General features: G+C 43.7%; 1 protein-coding gene and 1 non-coding gene across 3 annotated transcripts in view; one reads left to right on the top strand and one right to left on the bottom strand.

Moving 5' to 3' along the window:
- Nucleotides 1-22851, top strand: part of LOC147718475 (actin-binding protein WASF3-like) — a 534745-nt gene that overhangs the window by 49270 nt on the left and 462624 nt on the right. The gene's annotated exons all lie outside the window — the stretch shown is intronic.
- On the bottom strand, nucleotides 16852-16958 carry LOC147718476 (U6 spliceosomal RNA). The gene has a single exon (XR_015295361.1). It is a non-coding gene; the product is annotated as a U6 spliceosomal RNA (small nuclear RNA).

The raw sequence follows: 22851 nt of genomic DNA, 5'->3' as shown, positions 1-22851 counted from the left end.
AACGCTATCTCACAGTAGAACATCCAAGAAGCCCCTCCATCACAATGCTCCCCAAAATTCATAAAGACCTCATGAATCCACCTTTCCGCCCCATAGTGTCTACGAGAGGATCCATCCACGAACCGATCGGCAAATTCATTGATCGTTACCTACAACCTTCAGTCACCAACCTTGAGAGCTACATTAGAGACACTACTGACTTCATTAACAAGCTGAACTCCATACAAATTAACAAGGATGAACAAATCTTTCTGTGCACTGCCGATGTGAAAAGCTTGTACACCTCGATTCCGCATGCCGGCGGAATTGAAGCGATTGAATCGGCATTATTGAAAACGGATTTGACTGAACCCATGAAAAGCTTCATTTTGGAGCTTATGATCTTCACCTTATACCACAGCTATTTCTCCTTTGAAGAACGGTGGTACCTACAATTGTCTGGGATGGCAATGGGCAATTGCGCCGCGCCGACGTATGCCAACATTTACATGGGCAACTTTGAGTTTAACCACATCCTAACCAACGCCAACTGGAAAGACAACCTGAAACTATACACAAGATATATCGATGACCTATTTTTCATCTGGAAAGACTCACGTGATCATCTAGAAACAGCACTAACCACCTTGAACTCCAAAGATGACCGCATCGAATTTACATGGAACATTTCCGACAAAGCCTTAACATTCTTGGACGTACTTGTGAAAATTACCCCTGAGGGCATTGAAACTGATCTCTACCGAAAACCGACTGATCGTAATAACACATTACTATACAGTAGTTTTCATCAAGATTCTCTGAAAAGGCACCTTCCTTTCAGCCAAATGCTGAGAGTCACTCGCATAGTTTCTGACAACGACATAAGAAACTCCCAAATGCAATCTATGGCAAAACGATTCTCCAGCAGAGGGTACCCTCAAACCATCATCAAGGAGGCAATAGAAAGAGTAAACACCATTCCCCGGATTGAAGCTTTGAAAAGCAAACAAAAAGATCCTAACCAAAGAATGGCACTGGTTTCCAGATACTCCACCTCTAGTAAAATCTACAAAAAGATTGTATTAAAACACTGGCGAATTTTATCATCAGAACCTGACTTTGAAGACCTCTTCAGAGAACCCCCTATCTTTGCATACAGCAGACCCATGAACATTAGAGAAATACTGTCTAAACCCACTGCCACCTCAAGAACATACACGGGAACACGTCCGTGTCATCATTGCGGCAATTGCAACAATGTAATCAGTGGCAACACGATCAATCACCCCATGAGAGGTTTCGCAATTAATCTCCAAGTGGATGCGACATGTGATTCAGCTAACCTGATCTATTTACTCAAATGCCCATGTGGGAAGATCTACGTGGGAAAAACCAGTCGAAAAATAAAAACTCGCTTGAATGAGCACAAATCGAACATTCGTACAAAAAACATCAAATCAAACGTGGCGACACACTTCAATGAAGCTCATCACAGTGTGGCTCAACTCAAATACCTTGTGCTTGAGATAGTTACCCACAAAGAAGGAAAAGACAATCACAAAACTCTCCTACAAAGGGAGACCTCATGGATCTACAGACTCCAATCTTTGAAGCCCTTCGGGCTTAATGACCGAACTGAATTAAGTTGTTATTTGTGATGACTTGGTTTGACACTATGTACCCTCGTTTTGCATTTCACCTGTGTATATCACTTTTTTCTGATCACTTTAACCCACTACAAGATGGCCGCCTCCACCCTGTCACACACTACGGGTCCCTCATCTATTTCTATCATCCACTCACTTTCCTGGAACTCCGCAGTAACTCCGCGAAGTTCGTGACACTCGGTCTACCATCTGAACCACTCCTAGTAAGTACGCTAACTGCATGCGCTTCACTATCTACACGAACGCTCTCCCGTTCGGCACACCTCACAGTCTTCCACTTCTTTATCTTGCAGCACCGATGTGAGCATATCTTCAATGCTTTGAAGCGTAAGAACAGCCCGTTTTCCTCCGTACTTTTATTTAATAATCTCCCGTTTTGCCCTCACGAGCCGCTACCACGGACTTTCACTATTGTTTTTTGTATATAATTACCCATCACACCCTGAACCCTCACTACCCATCCCCACTTCCTCACACACTCCGTAGTGCATGCCCAAACTTCAACCACTTGCATGACCCCGACACCGAGTTAATATCTTTTTACTTCACCATATCCGTCACCGTTGATCTGATTGCATTTTTTGTATCCTCCTGCAGCGCTCCTTGACAAAGGACTACTCCAGTCCGAAATGCATTGGAGCATTTGTTGAACTATTGTTGATTCATAATGAACACAGCGTGATGTAACGCTCGATTGTAGACGCTTGTGAATCCACCAAATACAAACTACGATGAAACTTTGAACTTATCTTTTTTGAACTTGTTTCGTTTGAACTTACATTTGAGTCAGGTTGTCCTGAACATTTACAAGTGTGCCTATTACACAGGGATGCGCCCACGTACTCACGTAGCGCACTCAACTTCAGTTAGTAGCCTAACGCACCTGGACAGTTGCGTTACCTGTTAGAGCACCTTCAACTCGACTACACCTTCTTGCCTTAATCCTTCAACTTCCTCATCAACCTTTTGCTGTGCGCCTGCGCCTATCCTTTCAACTGTATAGTCCATCTGAGGAAGCCATTTACGGCCCACGGTGTAAAGGCAAGAAATTAGGCTTGCTCACTGCGTCTCTGCACACCCCTGGACGGGGTTAACTTGAGGAAGGATGGATTATGCTGCAAAGGAGTTTGTCAGTTTGACAGGAAGCAGCAGCATCGGACAGAGTACCAGCTGTTCCTGTGAGGCTTGTAGAGATGATGCTCTGGACAAGGAAATTGCAGACAGCTGCTCAAGATAAGTGAGCTTTCCGCACATAAGTGGAGGTGGAGGGAGATTGGAAAACATGATCCCGGTCCTTGAAGGTGAGGTCACTTTGCCCAGACCCTGCCTTGTGCTTTGGGAGCCTGGGTAGAACTTCCAGTTACAATCTATAGCTGGCAAAGGGTGTCCATTCTTTTTGTGACATCTTGGGGTATCATGGTGTACTGGCAGCCACTAGCATGTGGCTACTGGGTGAGTGGGACTCCAGTAAACTGTGCCAAGACATCATGCACCTGTGATAAGAACCTTGATGCCATTAGAGCTGTGGACTTGGTCAGGACAGGAGGACACTTCTGTTTCTTTGGGTGGCGGTTTAAGGGATTATCAAGAACATTTGACTTCACATCAAATGCTGAAACTATATCATTTCAAAACAAGGATTGGTATTATGGCTCTAGCAAAGTAGAGTAACCCTGTACAACATGGTCTGTACTATGCAATACAAATGATGTGTTTACAAGTTAACTATGCTTTTGTAGTTGGTAGCATCTCGGTGCTATAATACTGTTTGGGGTCAGATCTCTAGCCCAGAGGGCTGTAGAGGCATCTGGCTTTCACTGTTTATCCTAGTTTTATGTATAGTATCTTTCTTTTGTGTGTATTAAAGTACTTTTCTTTTACATAAAGTGAAGCACTGACTGGACATTGATTTTATGGGCTGGTAGTACAATGTTCACTGTATTCTGAATTCCTAGCCCTACCTCACCTCACCTCACCTCCTTGAGTAAGCCTTAGACTGCTCCATCTCAATTTCTTTAGAGAGTCAAGTGTTGGAGAGGAGCACTTGGTTATCCAGTTTTGAGTCCACTAGTACTAAGGCTCCAGGACACCAGCGGTGAGCACTACAGCTGATGCGATTGGAGCACAGTATCCCCTGAATGCCCTAGTCTGCAGGAAGCCAGGTCTAGCACCTGTGACAGAAAGTTGTGTGCCCCTGCACAAATGCCATGGGAAATTACCACCAGTGTGATACCTTTCTCATGGATGGTGACTGAGTTTTTGCTCCAATTTGCCCCTTGTTTAACCCACAGCAGTAATCTGGATGAAGTTTGAGAGGTCCACCCCCTTTCACTACACAAGATGGAAGGGGCTCAAAATGTCTACCTCTGTTTGTGATAACATCTTATACTTTTTTGAATTTCAGTGCATGGACATTTTTACACTGCTTGAATTAAAAAAAACTCAAAGTTTGCTGTGAGCTCGGTAATGTTAGATCAAAGCTTTAGCGTGACATTAGGTCCTGCAAAAGTGCAATAAAATAAAGGCATGGCTGAAAAAATGTCTTAACAAAGGCAAGGGGATGAGGGAAACCTACAGCAACCTTAAGACTTACACTTGTTATTTCTGAGGCACCGGCTGAACAGGACATGTGACATCTCAAATGTAGCTTGAGTGGGAAAATAGTCTACCACAGAACGCAAAGCAACTGGTACATGGACCCTCCTGACCTCTGTTGAGTGAAAGATTCTTCAATGTTCAGTAGGTACTATTCCTTTGAAAAGACTAGACATGGAAGTTTCAGCATAAAAAAGCTGAGTGAACCATCCTTTTGACATTAATTAGAGAGATAATACTGCTCCTCCATTGTAACCTAGCTCTCAAACTCTCAAACATCCACCATTGTCAATTACCCAAACACAAGTTCAGTTTGGTAGGTTTCTCCAGATGGCCGCCAAGCCCGGGACCAAAAACGCAGCTTCCCCCTTTGCAAAACCAGGTTATTTTGTGCTAGATAATTCTGATATTGCCACAATAAGTTGTGGGCCCCTCCTTGTCGTGGGTACTTGGCCTAGCCACAGAAGTGAGGTACCATTTTCATTGGGAGACCTGGGGGAACACTAGGTCGTTGGAAATTTGTGTCATCCCGGTGGTCCCACAACTTTCCCATTTCCAAGGGGGATCCATGCTAGCCACACCTCCCTTGACTCCACCTGGTATCTAGTTTTTAGAAATGTGTCGGTTTGGTATGTTTCCCCAGATGGCCACTGAGCCCGGAACCAAAAACGCAGCTCCCCCCCCTTGCAAAACCAGGTCATTTTCTGATCGATAGGGGCCATCTGCGTTTTTGGTCCCGGGGTCGGCGGTCATCTAGGGAAATCTACCAAACCCACACATTTCTGAAAACTAGACTCCTGGGGAAGTCCAGGGAGGTGTGAATTGCATGGACGCCTACAGATTCCAGAACTTTCCATCACAGACATGTGAGGGAAATGCATTTTGTTTTCACAAAGTTCGAGGGCTGCAAGGGATTCTGGGTAACAGAACTTGGTGAGAGCCACACAAGTCCCCCCATCCTGGATACCCCTGGATGTCTAGTTTAAAAACAATTGTGATTTTGCTAGGTTTCCTGAGGTGCCAGCAGAGCTAGCGTCCAAAATACACAACTAGGCACATTTTGAAAAAGGATCAGTTTTCACTGGAAAAATGTGATTTGTCCACATTGTATTTTGGGCTGTTTCCTGTTGCAGGTACTAGTTCAACCCACACAAGTGAGGTACCATTTTTATCAGGAGACTTTAGAGAACACTGAGTGGCTGGAAGTTTGTGGCTCCCCACAGATTCTAGAACTTTCCATCAGAAATGTGAGGAAAATCTTTATTTTTGACTAAGTTTGAGGTTTACAATGGATTTTGGGTAACAGAACCTAGTGAGAGCCACACAAGTCACCCATCCTGGATTCCCCTGGATGTCTAGTTTTCACAAATGTATAGTTTTGCTAGTTTTCCTTAGGTGCCGACAGCGCTAGGGTCCACAATCCACAGCTAGGCACATTGCGAATAAAAGGTCTGTTTTCAACGGAAAAATGTGATGTGTCCACGTTGCGTTTTGGGCCGTTTACTGCCGATAGTACTAGGCCTACTCACACAAATGAGGTACCAATTATATCAGGAGACTTTGGTGAATGCTGGGTAGGTGTAAGTTTGGGTTTCCTTGCAGATTCTATAACTTTCCTTCACAGAAATGTGTGGAAAATGTAGTTGTTTTGACAAAGGTTGAGGTTTGCAAAGGATTCTGGGTAACAGACTTGGAGAGAGCCACACAAGTCACCCCATCCTGGATTCCCCCAGGTATCTAGTTTTAAAAAATGTATAGGTTTTCTAGGTTTACCTAGATACCAGGAGAGCTAGGGTCCAAAATCCTAGACACAATGAAAAAAAAGGGCCAATTTTTAATGGAAAAATGTAATGTGTCCACATTGCGCGTTGGGCTGTTTCCTGTCCCAGTCACTAGGCCTACCCACACAGGTGAGGTAGCTTTTGTATCGGGAGACTATGAGGAACACACAATAGTAGAACCAGTGTTATTACCAATTGACTTTCTTTGCATTTCTGTCTTCCAAATGTAAGACAATTTGTAAAAAAGAAGTAATTTTGAAAAACCATTGCAAGACGCAGCTCAGTTATTGGCTCTGGGTTACTCCGGTTCTTGGTGAACCTACAAGTCCTATATATCCCCACAACCAGAAGGGCCCAGCAGATGTAATGGTATATTGCTTTAAAAGATCTGTCATATTTAGAAGAAGTTACCGGTGAAAACGTTGGCACAAATGGCTGTTTTTCTAACTCAATTTCAATATTTGTTTATTTTCAACTGTTAGTTTCGATAACAAAACCTTGAAGGTTTACACAAATGGCCCCTTGCTGAATTAAAAATGTTGTCTATTTTTCGGAAATGTATAGTTTTCCGGGATCCATTATTGCTTTCATACCCATTTCTACCACTAACTGGTAGGAGATTGAAAGCACAAAAAATAGCAAAAATACGCTATGTCCCAGTAAAATGCCAAAACTGTGTAACAAATGTTGGTTTTCTCACAAAAGTCTGCCTTTCCCTGAAGCTTAAAAGATGGTGATTTCAGCACCACAAACCCTTTGTTGATACCATTTGCAGAGAAAAAAAAAATGCCTTCTTCTGCAGCACTTTTTTCCCATTTTTTCACACCCACCCAAAATGTTGCTGTATTTTGGCTACTTTCTTCGTCCCCTCCAGAGGAATCCATAAAGCCTGAGTACCTTTAAAATTCTCAAGATGTTGAAAGAAAAGGATGCAAATTTGGCTTGGATACCTTATGTGTGGACAAAAAGTTACAGGGGCCTAAGCATGAAGTACCCTTAATAGCCAAAACCAGACTTAGCACGGGGGTGTTTGGGTTGAGGCCTAGCAGCGAAGGGGTTAAATAGACTATTCATCAAAGCTGTGGTATTTTATGGATATTTACATTTTCCCATTTGCGATCCCATTAGGGTTTGGTGATGAGGTTCAAGTGGTGCGTTTGTTAGACCAGGACCAATGTGTGCTCATTGATGTATTTGATTTGGTGAAACAGCATTGGAATTGCTGGTTTGCGCCATGTTTCTTTAGAAAGAGCTTGATACCATAGCCTGTTATTAAAAAATGCTATTCAAAAATTACCATTCTGGTTCATTTAATTTGCTAAACACACAAGATGATGGACGGAATGTTGCACAATGGCAAAAGATTCACCCCCAGTCACAGATCTGGGTTTAATCCATCGTTATTTGGCTCACCAAGCCACCCCAGTTCAGACATGACCATATGCAAATCAGTCTTGACCCTGTGCCTCATGGGAACAGTCCAGACCGAACTGCCAAGCCATATCTTCCCTGGACCGGAATCAAGCATCCTAGGACCGTTTCTGGCTATCAGCCATCTTCAGCCAGGATAGCTTAACTCCAATGGCGTAGTGAGCACGAGACCCACGTTTGGGCATACCCTTCCCACATAGGGTGAACAGCAAAACACACAAGAGGATGAACGGAATGTTGCACAATGGCAAAACATTCACCCCCAGTCACAGATCTGGGTTTAATCCATCGTTATTTTGCTCACCAAGCCACCCCAGTTCAGACATGACCATATGCAAATCAGTCTTGAGCCTGTGCCTCATGGGAACTGTCTAGACCGAACTGCCAAGCCATGTCTTCCCTGGACCAGAATCAAGCATCCTAGGACCGGTTTCTAGCTATCAGCCGTCTTCAGCCAGGATAGCTTGACTCCAGTGGCGTAGTGAGCACAAGACCCACGTCTGGGCATACCCTTCCCACATAGGGTGAACAGCAAAATACACAAGATGATGGACGGAATGTTGCACAATGGCAAAGCATTCACCCCCAGTCACAGATCTGGGTTTAATCCATCGTTATTTTGCTCACCAAGCCACCCCAGGTCAGACATCGCCATATGCAAATCAGTCTTGACCCTGTGCCTCATGGGAACAGTCCAGATCGAACTGCCAATCCATGTCTTCCCTGGACCGGAATCAAGCATCCTAGGACCAGTTTCTGGCAATCAGCCATCATCAGCTAGGATAGCTTGACTCCAGTGGCATGGTTAGCACAGGACCCACTTATAGGCATACCCTTCCCACATAGGGTGAACAGCAAAACATACAAAATGATGGACTGAATGTTGCACAATGGCAAAACATTTACCCCCAGTCACAGATCTGGGATTAATCCATTGTTATTTTGCTCACCAAGCCACCCCAGTTCAGACATGGCCACATGCAAAACAGTCTTGACCCTGTGCCTCATGGGAACAGTCCAGCCTGAACTGCCAAGACATGTCTTCCCTGGACCGGAATCAAGCATCCTAGGACTGGTTTCTGGCTATCAGCCATCTTCAGCCAGGATAGCTTGACTCCAGTGACGTAGTGAGCACGGGACATCTGGGCATACCCTTCCCACATAGGGTGAACAGCAAAATACACAAGATGATGGAGGAATGTTGCACAATGGCAAAACAGTCACCCCCAGTCACAGATCTGGGTTTAATCCATCGTTATTTTGCTCACCAAGCCACACCAGTTCAGACATCGCCATATGCAAATCAGTCTTGAACGTGTGCCTCATGGGAACAGTCCAGACCGAACTGCCAAGCCATGTCTTCCCTGGACCGGAATCATGCATCCTAGGACCAGTTTCTGGCAATCAGCCGTCATCAGCTAGGATAACTTGACTCCAGTGGCATAGTGAGCACGGGACCCACGTATAGGCATACCCTTCCCACATAGGGTGAACAGCAAAACACACAAGATGATGGACGGAATGTTGCACAATGGAAAGACATTCACCCCCAGTCACAGATCTGGGATTAATCCATTGTTATTTTGCTCACCAAGCCACCCCAGTTCAGACATGGCCATATGCAAATCAGTCTTGACCCTGTGCCTCATGGGAACAGTCCAGACCGAACTGCCAAGCCATGTCTTCCCTGGACCAGAATCAAGCATCCTAGGACCGGTTTCTGGCTATCAGCCATCTTCAGCCAAGATAGCTTAACTCCAGTGGCGTAGTGAGCACGGGACCTACGTCTGGGCATACCCTTCCCACATAGGGTGAACAGCAAAACACACAAGATGATGGACGGAATGTTGCACAATGGGAAAACATTCACCCCCAGTCACAGATCTGGGTTTAATCCATTGTAATTTTGCTCACCAAGCCACCCCAGTTCAGACATGGCCATATGCAAATCAGTCTTGACCCTGTGCCTCATGGGAACAGTCCAGACCGAACTGCCAAGCCATGTCTTCCCTGGACCGGAGTCAAGCATCCTAGGACCTTTTCTGGCTATCAGCCATCTTCAGCCAGGATAGCTTAACTCCAATGGCGTAGTGAGCACGAGACCCACGTTTGGGCATACCCTTCCCACATAGGGTGAACAGCAAAACACACAAGAGGATGAACGGAATGTTGCACAATGGGAAAACATTAACCCCCAGTCACAGATCTGGCTTTAATCCATTGTTATGTTACTCACCAAGCCATCCCAGTTCAGACATGGCCATATGCAAATCAGTCTTGACCCTGTGCCTCATGGGAACAGTCCAGACCGAACTGCCAAGCCATGTCTTCCCTGGACAGGAATCAAGCATCCTAGGACCGGTTTCTGACTATCAGCCATCTTCAGCCAGGATAGCTTGACTCCAGTGGCGTAGTGAGCACGGCACCCATGTCTGGGCATACCCTTCCCACATAGGGTGAACAGCAAAACACACAAGATGATGGACGGAATGTTGCACAATGGCAAAACATTCACCCCCAGTCACAGATCTAGGTTTAATCCATCGTTATTTTACTCACCAAGCCATCCCAGTTCAGACATGGCCATATGCAAATACTTTGCCACTGGATTCAAGATAGCCTGGCTGATGAGGGTTATGAACCCGAAACTGGTCCCAGGATGCTTGTTTCCGGTCCAGGGAAGACATGGCTTGGCAGTTCGGGCTGGACTGTTCCCATTAGGCACAGGGTCAGACTGATTTGCATATGGCCATGTCTGAACTGGGGTGGCTGAGTGAGCTAAGAAATTGCGATGGATTTAACCCAAATCAGTTGACTGGGGGTGAGTGTTTGATTTGCTCAAACGCTCCGTCCACCATCCCCTTTTGTATCGCTAAATTTAATTTGCTATCATGATTAAACGTTGTTGGATTGACAGCTTTTTTGTTCACAAGGTAAAGATGTGCATGCCCACATGCTTTCCAAAAGATTCACCAAAATACTGACCATTTGTTAAAAATATCTATCTTTATTATTCTGCTCCTTTTTAAAACACTTTTCCGTGAGGGAACAGCCTAACTCTCCAGAGCATCAAAGGGGCTCTAGCTCCAACTTCCATATCCCTGATACCCAATAAGTTCCTTCATTATGGATTTCTTTCTACAACAGCTGAGAGAAACACACTGAGTCACCCAAGTATTTTCCAAAATCCTACCCAACAGAAAGCAAGACCTATTAGCTTTGCTAATGCTTGTTTATTATTAAATGTGTTTTTTTTCTAGTTTGGCATGGTTTGCAGTTTGAAACATGACTTTTTTTTACATGTCATAATATATACAGTGAATGATTTTTGCCTTCTGGACTGCAAAAGGCAACATTTCCTCCACTCTCCAAATGGTATTAATCCTCCCATGTTTAGAGATGCATAAAAGAAACCTGTTTGCCGGGTAATGTGTTCTCACACACCTGGCATTTTTTGTTCTTTCTTGTGTTTTATTCAGTGATGTGGTTCATATGTGTTGAACTTTCTATCCATATTTCCTGGGCAGCTATGTAGCAGCATTTTTTAAAAGACACCCAATAGATCGGTATTGTCGTAACTCCCATGTTTGTTTGAAATAATCTTAAAAAAGCATGTGAAGCTTTTTTTAATTTCTAGTTGTGAGAGATTGTTGAAGTCAAACAAGCGCAGAAGTATCTGCTTCCAGTATAACAGATAGTTAGCCAGAGCAAAATGTAGTTGGAACATTTTTATAGTTTATGGTCAAGTTGGCATATATTTGGCTCATTCCTGAATAACATTAGCTGCAGACATTTAACTATTCTCTGTTTTCAATTTCCAACATGTTGTACAGTGTTTAGTTGTGCTTCACACACAGGAAAACATGAAATATGGAATCCAACCCAGGTTTCTCTTTTCCCTAATTTTTCAGTTTTGCAATATGAAATGTGTACAGATTAGAATATCATTTCTGTACCTACGGATGCAAACGTCAGTGCCATAAAACAAAATTCAGAGAACTCCTACACAATAAGGGGGTACATTTCCGAGTTTCCCACTACCTGGGCTGTAGCTGCCCAACTCCCATCACACAACTTTCATCCTCCTTTTTAAGAATTCCTCGTCCCTAGACTCATCAGTTTTATTGATAATCAACTTTGAAAAAGTTGTTCACAAATGGTAGTAGTGGATTGTTTTAGATTCATTGACTCAGTGTCAGGGTTCAAACTTACCAGAATGTAAAGATCACTTTACTAGCAGTTAATCTGGCCATCACCTAAGTAAAGGCTTTGGAAAATTTGCTACAGATTTTAAAGCCAATTTCTTAGTCAGTATCGGTTATATTTTGATATGATGTCACTTGTATTGTGGATTTAGTGGTTCCTGACATGGACATAATTAAAAATCTAGTGGCAGTGGTGAATTTTAATAGTACACAAGTAATATTTAAAGGCCACTGAACAAGAGACTTTGTGTTGTCTCCATAGTGCCCCGGTAAAGCAGATGTTGTCAGGTTCCACATTGTTCTTTGAGAAAGTATCACCCAGTTTCCACAGTCTCTATTGATCAGATATTGCCATTTTCCACACTGTCCATTAAACAGTTGTATTTTTTTTCATATAGATTTTATTGAGTTTTATCATATTCATTTCCATATTAATCACATATAGGTATGACTAATTTATCAATAACTCCCCCCACCCTGACCGCTCTCTGCATTTGCCTTTATATTGCTCTACGCGCCGCCATGACCATACCCTGTCTTTATTGAGGGATGTCCCTTACACCCAGTGTATGTGCATAACGCCCCCTCTGCTCAAGTTCCTAAGTCGTTGAACTGGGCAGAATCCAGCCTTTTCCTCTCCCCTTGTGCTTTTAGACTTCTATCTGTCCCATCCTGTGCTGTTTAGCTGTTACGTCTTCAAGGTGGCTGTGAGACGGGGAAGGGGTCCCTTATTGCATCCATCATGCTTGTAATTCATTCTCCACCTTCTTGTCACGTCTAGTCCCTTGCATATGAACTTCCGTCACCACTGCTCACTCCGATAGGTCCCTGAGCCATTCTCCTACAGTGGGAAGGTCACGTGCCAACCACCTTATGGCGACTTGCTGTTTAGCCAATAATAGCCCCAAGAGTAGAAACCTCCGACTCAGTTTCCTTCGCTTTGGGAGTAAACCCAACAATATCAATTTGATGTCAAGCTGTAGGTTCCACCCAGTGGCCCCATTAAGCCTATCCACGATTTCTTGCCAGGATGGACCCAGGGATCTACAAGAACAAGCAACGTGTATGAAATCTACCTCCCACTCACCGCACTGCGAACTCGCCTCCCTTACTGAATGTATAATATGCAGTCTCTTGGGGTTAAGGTATACTTGGTGGTTGTAATTGTATTGTATCAGCTGGAACCTTGCATTGAAGGAAACTGTCTTCGCTCTTCCATGCACCTTATCCCAGTCTGCCTTTGTAAGTGATTCAGCTAATGCTTCTACCTACCTCGACAGTGACTTGAGACGATCATCACGCACTGCCCTATACAGGTGGGATATCAGCTTTCTATGCCCCACTAGTGCCATGAGGGTTCCCAGGTCTGTGACTGAAGTGGCTTTTCCAGAAAACTGGGCCACAATCCTCGTGCTGTGGCTGAGAGTTTCACACACTAGAGGTATTGTCCCTGTCCCAACATAGAGGTCTTCGTCGCCTCCTGTCTCATGTGGAATCGTCCGCCTGTGTACATGTCCCCCAGGGTGTTACAGCTTCCTCGCTCTCACTTCTCCATGGCCATATCTACAGCCATCACCCCAAATGGGCATGTCTTGTGCATAGCGTGCCCTCTTTATCACCCTATTTACTGCCCTTTCCCACAGTCTTCATGTGTGCCTCACCACATATGGTGTCTCCAGTCGCACTCTAGCCCCCTTCATCAGTAGCACGCCGCAGGAGCCCCTCAGCAGTTCAATCTCTCATTTGTCATCGGAATCCAGTCAGTGTACTGCATGTTGGAAGTGAGCCACTGTAAAATATGTTCCATATCCGGCATTTCAGGTCCTCCCCGGATTCAAGCCCATTTGAGGGTATAAGCCCAACCTTCACGCGCTTCCCGGCCCACAGCACTTTTATAATAAGTTTGTCTATCTCTGTGAAGTAATGGTGAGGGAACTCATACAGTGAGCCTTGAAACGGGAAACAGCCATCGCATGAGATTACAACGGGGTTGTTACAACGACCGCATTGTTACATTGCAGTACATTTACAACACAAGTCGATACAACAAATTGCTGTAGGGGGGCGCTCTAAACTAAGGAATAGTATAATTTACTATTCCACTAACTGTTGCACACACTGGAGTTGGAATAGTAAATATACTATTCTAAGTCCAGCACACCCCCTACAGCAAGTCGATGTAACAACTTGCGATGTAAAGGTACTGCGAAGTAACAACGCAGTCGTTGTAAGAACCACGTTGTGACCGCATGCGATGTAACCAGCTATATTCCTTGCAGCATGTAGAGCATCTCGGCTACAGCGCCATTTTTAGCAGGGCAACTCTGTGCCCATCAGGGACATAGGCAGTGTTTTCCAAAATCAAATAATCGGGTCCAGGCTGTCTACCACCCTTTCCACGTTCAAGGATGTGGAATTTGATTCTGCTTGTCCAACTCAAATTCCCAAATACCTCCACTTACAGTTTCCCATGGAAGACTTGTCGATGGAAGTCTTTCCGGCGCTCTCCTTCTAATCTCCCTCAGCTGGAAGAGAGAAGACATGGCATTATACATAGAGCCCTGAGATATTACCAAATTCGGGCATTGCCCCCAGAAGGATCGACACTAAATACTCCGGCTGTCTAAATATACCAAGGCGTCATTGGCGTACAGTGAAATGACATGCCCGGATACCACAGGGTCTCATTACCCTCCTAAGGGTACTAACCATAGGCTCCATCGTAAACTCAAAAAGGAGTTGCAAAAGTGGGCAGCAAATCGAATCTCTCAGATACCATCACCCTGTCCTGACTCTTGTCCATGGTTCGGTGTATAGAAGCTTTACCCTGCATATATACTTGTTACCCAGCCGGCCTTGTCGAGTACCATCTGTAAGTATTCCTAATCCACCGAATCAAACGCCTGTTCAATATCCAGGAATGCCAGGGCATAGGCATCGTCCCCCAGGTGTGGGGCATGGGAGAGTGCACTAGACATTTGATATTGCAAAGTGTGTTTTGTTTCGGGATAAATCTGCACTGGTGTGAGTGGATCAGTGAGGGAAGGTGGCCCAAAAGGTGTGTCGCCAGCACCCTAATATATTTTTTTACATCAATGTTCAACATGATTAATGGGCGATATGATGATATCTCAGTCAGGTCTTTACCCAACTTTGGCAGCATCACCACCAGTGCCTCCCACATTGAGTCTGGCAGATGCCCCCTAACAAGGTATAGACTTCCAACAATTTGTCCGCTATTACTCCTGCATACGTCTGGTAAAATTCTACTCGTAGTTTGCCCCCTCCTGGCGCCTTTACTGTTTTGAGGCTCCGTATTTCCATTAGTATCTCTTCTCTAGCTAGTGGTGCCTCCAGTCTTTCCCTATCCTCTGCCTCTAGTCTGAACATCTGTGCTCCCAACAGTCAGACTCACACTCAACATTCCCAGGTTGTGGTTGATAGATTTTTTGAAGTTGGGCCACAGAACGTGGTATTGATGGCCATTAAGGTGCAGACTAGCTTTCTTCCCTGATCCTTTACAGATAGCAGTGTGGTTTGACACACCACGTTTGATCAACTGAGCCAACAGTGCTCCCGCTTTATCACCCCATGTGTATCCTGTGTCGATAGGTCTTGTATACAAATGTGTCCAATCTACACCAATCCGCCAGGAGATCCCTGTGGTTTTGCTGCCAATCCATGCAGCTTGCCCAGATTTTGCAGCTGCTTCTTTTTGAGTGCACTCAGTTTTTGTTTGTGGCTGTCTAGGCTGCCCTCCATTGCTTCTTAACCCCATATGTGGTTTCCAGGCATTCCCCATGGACCATTTTCATGGCCCCCAGTCCATTGCTCTACTACTTGTACTGCCCCAGTTCTCATCAAAATAATGAGTCAATGTTTCACTGACCATGGATGAAAATATGGGGTCAGTGAATGCCTCTGCTCTAAGTCTCCACATCGGTATTGGCGGTCGCCCCTGCCCAATGTGTATTCCCATCAGTATGGTGGCATGGTTGGATATATATCTGGCCAGGTACATCACATCCTGTACGTTTTGTACCATTAACCCAGACACAAAGCAATAGTCTATCCTGCTATGTGCTCAGGCCGCAGGTGTATAACAGGAGTAGGTCCTCTCCTGGGGGTGTCTTTGCCGCCCGACATCCACCAAGCCCAGTCCTTTCATTTTGTCCCTCAGTGCCCTGTCAGTGCTGTTTTCGTGTGAACGCCAGGTAGATCTTGGTCCAGGACTTTGTTTAAAACACAGTTACAGTCACCTGCCAACACTAATTCTGCCAACAGATTCTTAATGGCATCTGCTAATAGCCTACCATAAAAGTGTGGGCAATCCAGAATGTGGTTAAAAAACATTAATCAAAACACACGTCCCTGTTCTCCAGGGCACTGACAAAATTCACATACCCACCCTCCAAATCACATTTATGGCATTTGTAACTAAATGGGACCCCCTTGGGCCACCCAGATCAATGCTCCTCTTGCAAATCCAGAATAGGAGGTGGAATAGAGTTAACACCTCCATGCCTGTGTGCATTCTCCCCATAAATGTGTCTCCTGCAGAAAAGCTATTGAAATCCAACACGTCATATATGCATACACTCTCGGTCTCTTTTACATCCAACCGAGCCCTCTTACGGAGAACGACCTTTACAACGCGGTCGTTACACCGCAATAGCTTTACAATGCGGTCAATACAATGCAAGTCGTTACAACGACTTGCGCTGGATGGCGTTCTATAATAAGGAATAGTATGATTTACTATTCCAACACCTTCCCTACTGTTCCATGCACTGGAGTTTGAATAGTAAATCATACTATTCCTAAATCCAGCGCCTCTAGCGTAAGTTGTTGTAGCGACTTCTGTTGTAACAAACGCAATGTAAACTACTGCGTGGTGAAGGTATGTGATGCAACGTCATACATTCACTCTTACATTCCATGTCAGTATTTTGGTGATGTTACCTGCCATCGCTAGACTGACCTCCGTCAGCTTTAATCCCACTTCTGACTCCTGCATTACTCCCCCAGACCCCTATCTCTTCTTGCCGTTTCAGACACAATGGCACAATCATACATGATTCCCCTTAAACACAACTCTAACCCAATGCTGAATTCTTCCAGTCCCACCCCCTCTCTTGTGCAGTTCATCCACCCCTGCAACTGGCAATTCATGGCAACTCACCCACGCCACAAACAAATAGGGAACGCTTCACGGATTTGTGTGTCATCCTTACGCAGCGGCCACTCTAATTTTCTCTGTATAATTCCAGTTTTAGTATTTGTGCTGCCAAAGTGAGCACATCCATTAAACAATTGTCAGTCTCAACACTGAAAATTATACCAATTAAATGTTGCCATTGCTCAGTAAAGAAAATATCGCCAGTTCCCGTAATGGCACAGGGCAATATATATTTATGCCCAAAAAGCAGATATTTCCAAATTCAATAATAATCATTAAGCAATTGCTAAGAGTTTTCAAAATGGGCTCAATGGAGCAGCTGCTTTACTTTTTCAATTTTCTCAAAGATCATACACAGAGAGAGTTTACAATACCCATTAATTTGACAGGTTCCACAATGGCCTTTACGGTGACATTGGCAGTTTCCACAGTAGTAGGTAAACAGATGTTTCCAGTTACTGATATATCCAGTAAGGATATATTAACAGTTTTCACAATACTTTTGAAAAAAATATTATTTTACACAATGCCCATCTGGCAGATACTGGCAGTTTCCACATTTCCCCAGTGAAGCAGAATTTGTTTTTTTCCATACTACCACAGAAATAGAGATTTTACTGGTTTCCAGATGTCAAAATATGCAGCCATTAGAATATTTCTTCTAAAGCAGACATTGCATATTTCAGGTAAAGAATATTTTGATAATTTTATCATTTCCCTGGTTACATATATTGTCAGTCTCTGTGATACACAAAAAAGTAGAGTTTCCTTTCTCCATAATAATACGTGTGAAGCATATTTCCTATTTCATGCCCCATAGCTGTCTGCCGTAATTAATGTTATTTTCTTCTGTCTCTGACTTAGAAGTGAATGAAACAGCTAATCTGTGTCACCTAAAACCTTCAGCCCAATCTTGCTTCATTATTAGCACAACTGAACTAGTGTTTAGTACCTAGGGACTAATTCCGATGTAATTCGGAAAGGCTCCCGATGGGATTCGGTATTGCTGAATCCGATTTGGAACCCTTGTTTCCGAAACGAATCGTACACATTTCCCAACGACTTATTAAAATGCACAGAAACCGTTTGGGCAGTCCGAATCGGTTCCGAAAGGCATTCGGACAGCCCGAGTCTTTCGGAGCCAAATCGTACAGCTCTATGAACACGGTTTTTGAAAGAGCGATTATGATGACCGATTCGGACAACAGTTTCGATTCGGTCTGCCCGACACGAAGCGGCTGTAGGAATCTGTCTTTGGTGGCCCGTTGCGGCCCTTCTTCACCCAGAGACGTCCGATTGGGGCCCGTGGGTAAAGGGACCCCTCTTCCCAACCATGCACAAAGTGGCAGGCACTATGAGGTGCCTGCCACACGGGTCAAGCTTTTCCCCAATCACCCCTTTTAACAATGGAAGCCTTTGTTCATGTTCGGAACACAGGCTCCCTTTGAAGTCAATGCGAGTCCGACCGAACTATATTGTTCGGACTTGCGGGACGCAATTCGTTGGGAAACGGTTCCGAGACATCGAAATCGACCTCTAGTATTTACTCAGTCCTACATCTATATTTAAATTCAATAGATACCAAAACTTTTTAAAAAGCGCACATCAACCACTAAACTTATTATGATGTGATTGCCTCAATTATTGTGCACAAATTAAAATACTGTGACTGAAACAGAACTCTGCAATCTTCCTCTGCACCTCTAATCTGTCTTCATAGATTAATGCACAGAATGAGTGGCATATGATTTTGCTCTTAAGCAATAACAATAAGTATTGTTGTCTTGCCCATTTATTATCCCAACAAACATGGCAGAGAGAAGAAAGCCTTGTTCTGAGACTTTGACTCCCCTACCCATTAAAAGACATTGTACAAGTTGTAGTAACATCAACTAGGGACGACCACCCGGCGGACGACTACCCCATAGCTAATTGAGCAGGAGAGTCTAGTAAGAGCCCAGTGGACAGAAGGAACAATGTGGATCAGTACTTCACATCATCTAGCTATGACCTTGAAGACACCCAAATCTCTACAACATAATCCTATAATTTGTGGCTACAATGACATTGAAGCCAACAAGACAGATGCCTACCTGAGGAGGTATCTGTAGGTGACAGATCCAAGTACACAACCAAGGGAATGAGGGTTCCACTGGATGTGCTAAACAAAACCCCTGTTTTTACAAAAGAAACATTTCTTTTCTTGAATCCCCTCACTCACATAGGGTTGCCCCTAGGTGACATGCTTCATCATTCAACAGCTGCTGTTTGGGGCTTTCTGCAACTTGTGGAACTACGTAGGAGCACTTTTTGTGTGAAAATATGTGTAGTGCAGTGTAAGGGGAGTGGTGGAAGTGATGTTAAAAATACCTAGCTAGCGAGCTAATTTTTATTCTTGCTCCTAGTTGATAGGGATAGAAAGGGGTTGATAGTAGGAAAAAATGTAACAATTATGTGTTAACAAGTCCCTAATATGCGGTCGACATGTTTCAAGGTATCCCCTAAACCTCTTCTTCAGGACCACATGGGTACCAGCCCCAGGCATACCACTCCTAGTGAAAACCTATGAATAAGGAAAACCTATAAATTAGGAACAAGATGCACACCTAATGTGTGAGCACCACATGGAAAATACATACGGTTTAGTATCTGACTCGTAGTATTTAAGTAAAGGCAATACTGTGCCTCATTGTCTGCCAGGGTGGAGGGGCCTCTATTCACACCTTAGTCTCAGCACATGTCCATCAATTTACACATACTGGTACCCAGGCAGTCCGCTACAGGTTCTTTGCGAACTAATTGTACCTTGGAAGGTGACCCTAACCGCTACCTCCATCTCCCCCCATTTTTGTTTGTACCTGAGGAGGTAACCTGACTTCCTAAGTGAGGTTCTTCATCCAGCCAAATTTCCAATTTATTCTTCATTCAATGGGAAACTGCAAGAAGTGTTTCTGCAATCTCTTATAACTTCATTTGTAAATTAAAGCATCCAATTCTCTTTTAAACTTTGGGAGGTCTATTTCCAAATCTGCCTAAGGAAAATCCATTTTAATAGCTGCCATTAATAATTCAAACCCACTGAATACAACTGAATATTAATCTACAACATATTCAGCAGTGGCTTGTTTAGAGATCACATCTGCTTTCTTGGCATAAAGCTATGAATATGCATTCATGGGTGGAAAAAACACAAATTAGGCAAAGCTAGGCAGTTGGGCGAAAGTTTGACACACTCCCCAAACTCCTAACACAGGAACACATATAAACAGGCAGGGACAAGCCAGTCCTTTTGCATTCAATGTGCAGTACGATGTATATTAATATTTTAAACTTCACTGCAACAGGCTTGCGGCCTGACTACAGTCAGACTACATCCGTTAGAGGCTGCAAAGGATGAGAACGGATAGCATTTTAAATCCAGGTTTCTTCATCAGAACATAGATTTTTTTTGGTTATATAAGCATTTTAAAACAAGTTTATAGAGCCAGAGCGTGTGCATCAAACACCACAGTCCAGCAGAAGAATAAAATACAAAGGTTTTAGAGCATCAAGCATTGGCTAAGTCAATAAGTCTGGCCTTGGCAAGGGTGCAATGTTGTTTTAAATCTGAAAGTAATAAATTGTAAAAATGCTGCAATTTACAGATGGCATAAAAAAACAAAGTGATGTATGAAATGCTTGAATTAATCTCATCCACTGGTGAATGCTTGGGCTGCATCCCAATCCATAGTTTTTTACCAACATGCCATTTCAGTTTGGACCGACCCGTATGCAAATCAGCCTTGACCCTGCTCCAAAGGGAACAGTAAAGCCCGACTGCCAAGCTAGGTCCTCCCTGAACCAGAACACAAGCAACCCAGAACTGGTTTCGCCCTTATTAAGCATTCCATCCATCACCTTGTTGTTTTTGCATGTTAATTTTGCATCTACAGATGGCATGCACAAGTTTGCAAAGAAATAAGTGAAAAATGACCCATTAGAAAAATACATTAAACATGGATTAAAGCAGAAATAAAAGCAAAGATTTACCCACCAGCCTTGATATTGAAGTTGACAACTGTTTAGGCAGATGACACATGTGCACAGGAAAATGCCATCACTTGAAGTGAAGAAGCCTTGTGGATGATAGGGTCTGACCCATTACTGCTTGCTCTTTGCTTTGGTGGTCAGAAAATATGAAAAAGAAAAATTGGAATAACCCTTGAACAGTGCAATGAATGAAGATGGCCAACCGATTATCATGTATGTCTATGTATATTGCCACAATACACATAGACCTTTTTCACCCTGGATTTTTTCCCTTTTGCTTGACCCTATATTTTTGCTGAATTTAGCACTCTGTGCACTTTAACCCTGCTAACCAGTGGTAAAGTGCCAGTGCTGCCCCGTCAAACATGGTTGAATTGGTTATTCCAAATTGGTATATTTCACTTGCCTAGAAGCCCCAAGTATATGGTACAAAATGTACCCAGAGACTAGAAAGTACATGCCATTAGTGAACATCAGCAATTATTGTGCAAACTATTAAGGTGGCAGTGCAAACATGGCTTCAGGCCTACCATTATAGCCTGACTATAGCAGCTTAAACACTGTAGTTCAGCCTGGTAAAATAAACCTCCCTTTTAAATATCAATAAGTCACCCCTTTGTAAACTTGTAGCCCACAAAGTAAGGCGCATGTTATTTCAAAGTAAGACATATGAAAGGTTAATGTCAAATATGTCCTTACAAAGACAAGAATCCAAGAGCGATTTACACTGTAACATGATTATCTGTCTTATATGTTAAGCAAAGTACAGATTAAAATCCTAATACTGTGTCTTGGGAATGGGACTAGTTAGAAAATAAACAAAACAGCTATTTCTAATACTTAATAAACCTCCAGTGTAATGGTGAATTTCCTGGATGCTAATTTGCATTTACTCTCCAACTTCTCCCAGCCAGTGATTAGCATTTGAATAAGTGTGAATGAGGTGTGAGACATTCCTCCCAGGAGCTACACAAGAGGTGACTGTTACTGTCGGAAAGACTTGAACGGGCAGGGATGGCTCTTTTTAGCTCACCAGAGGGGTGAGGGGTTTGAGCATAATTTTTTGGCAAATCCTGCCTCAGTGTCAAATTCTGATTTACAGGGATGCTGGGTTCACACGTCCCATCTGGGGCATTCTTGAAAGTAAGCAAGATGATGCCAAGACATTTCTTGTCTGGTTGCTGAAAAATCATTCTTTTGCCCTAACAGACTCCTGTCTCTTGGTTTATTGGGATTCTGTTGCTGCTTCATATTGGATTCAGGTGTTAGATTTAGGAATGCATTACGATTGCTATTTAACACTCCCCACACACACACTCTCAGCCCTCAGAGCCCAAGTTTAGTGTCGCTGAAGAAGTTTGTAATCTTGAAAATGTCCAATGTGGGTAGGGTTGTCCCCAGGAACGTTTACCTCGTTGGTTAAGCTGTATCTAGAAGTAATTATCACCCACTAGCTTGAGTCCAAGGCTCAGAAGGATGACCTCCTGCTTAAACTACAGGAGTACAGTAACTACAAGAGGCCTGTAACAATCTGAAGAAACCCTTGCCAATAAAGACAAACATTGGCATAGCCAATAGATCTCGCCTTTGGGACCTTATAAGTGTTTAGTTATCCAGCACAATATCCTTGTTGCAACAACATCAACTATTGCAAGGCTAAACACTTATAAGAGGGAGAGATGTGGTGTCACGGCCAGGGTGACTGAAGCTGGAATCTGGGGATCACGGTTCAATTCCCGGCGCTGGCAGCAGATTAGCCCAGCACCATGTCACTCTGGGCAATAGCTTGCTTAATCTTCCTGATGGCCCTCAGCGCCTGGAGTCCCTTATGGATAATTGTTTGCGCTTTACAAATGTGTATTATTATTTTAAGGTCCCAAAGGCGAGACCTATTGGCTATGCCAATGCTTGTACTAATTTAGCTCCTACAAATTAATTAAAGATGAAGCATTAATATTTAGTGTTATACTAGAAAAAGAATATGT

The sequence above is a fragment of the Lissotriton vulgaris genome, chromosome 4_1 (assembly GCF_964263255.1).
Source record: "Lissotriton vulgaris chromosome 4_1, aLisVul1.2, whole genome shotgun sequence".
Taxonomy (NCBI): Eukaryota; Metazoa; Chordata; class Amphibia; order Caudata; family Salamandridae; genus Lissotriton; species Lissotriton vulgaris.
Note: the sequence above shows the minus strand (reverse complement) of the source record. Positions and strands in the feature narration are given on the sequence as shown.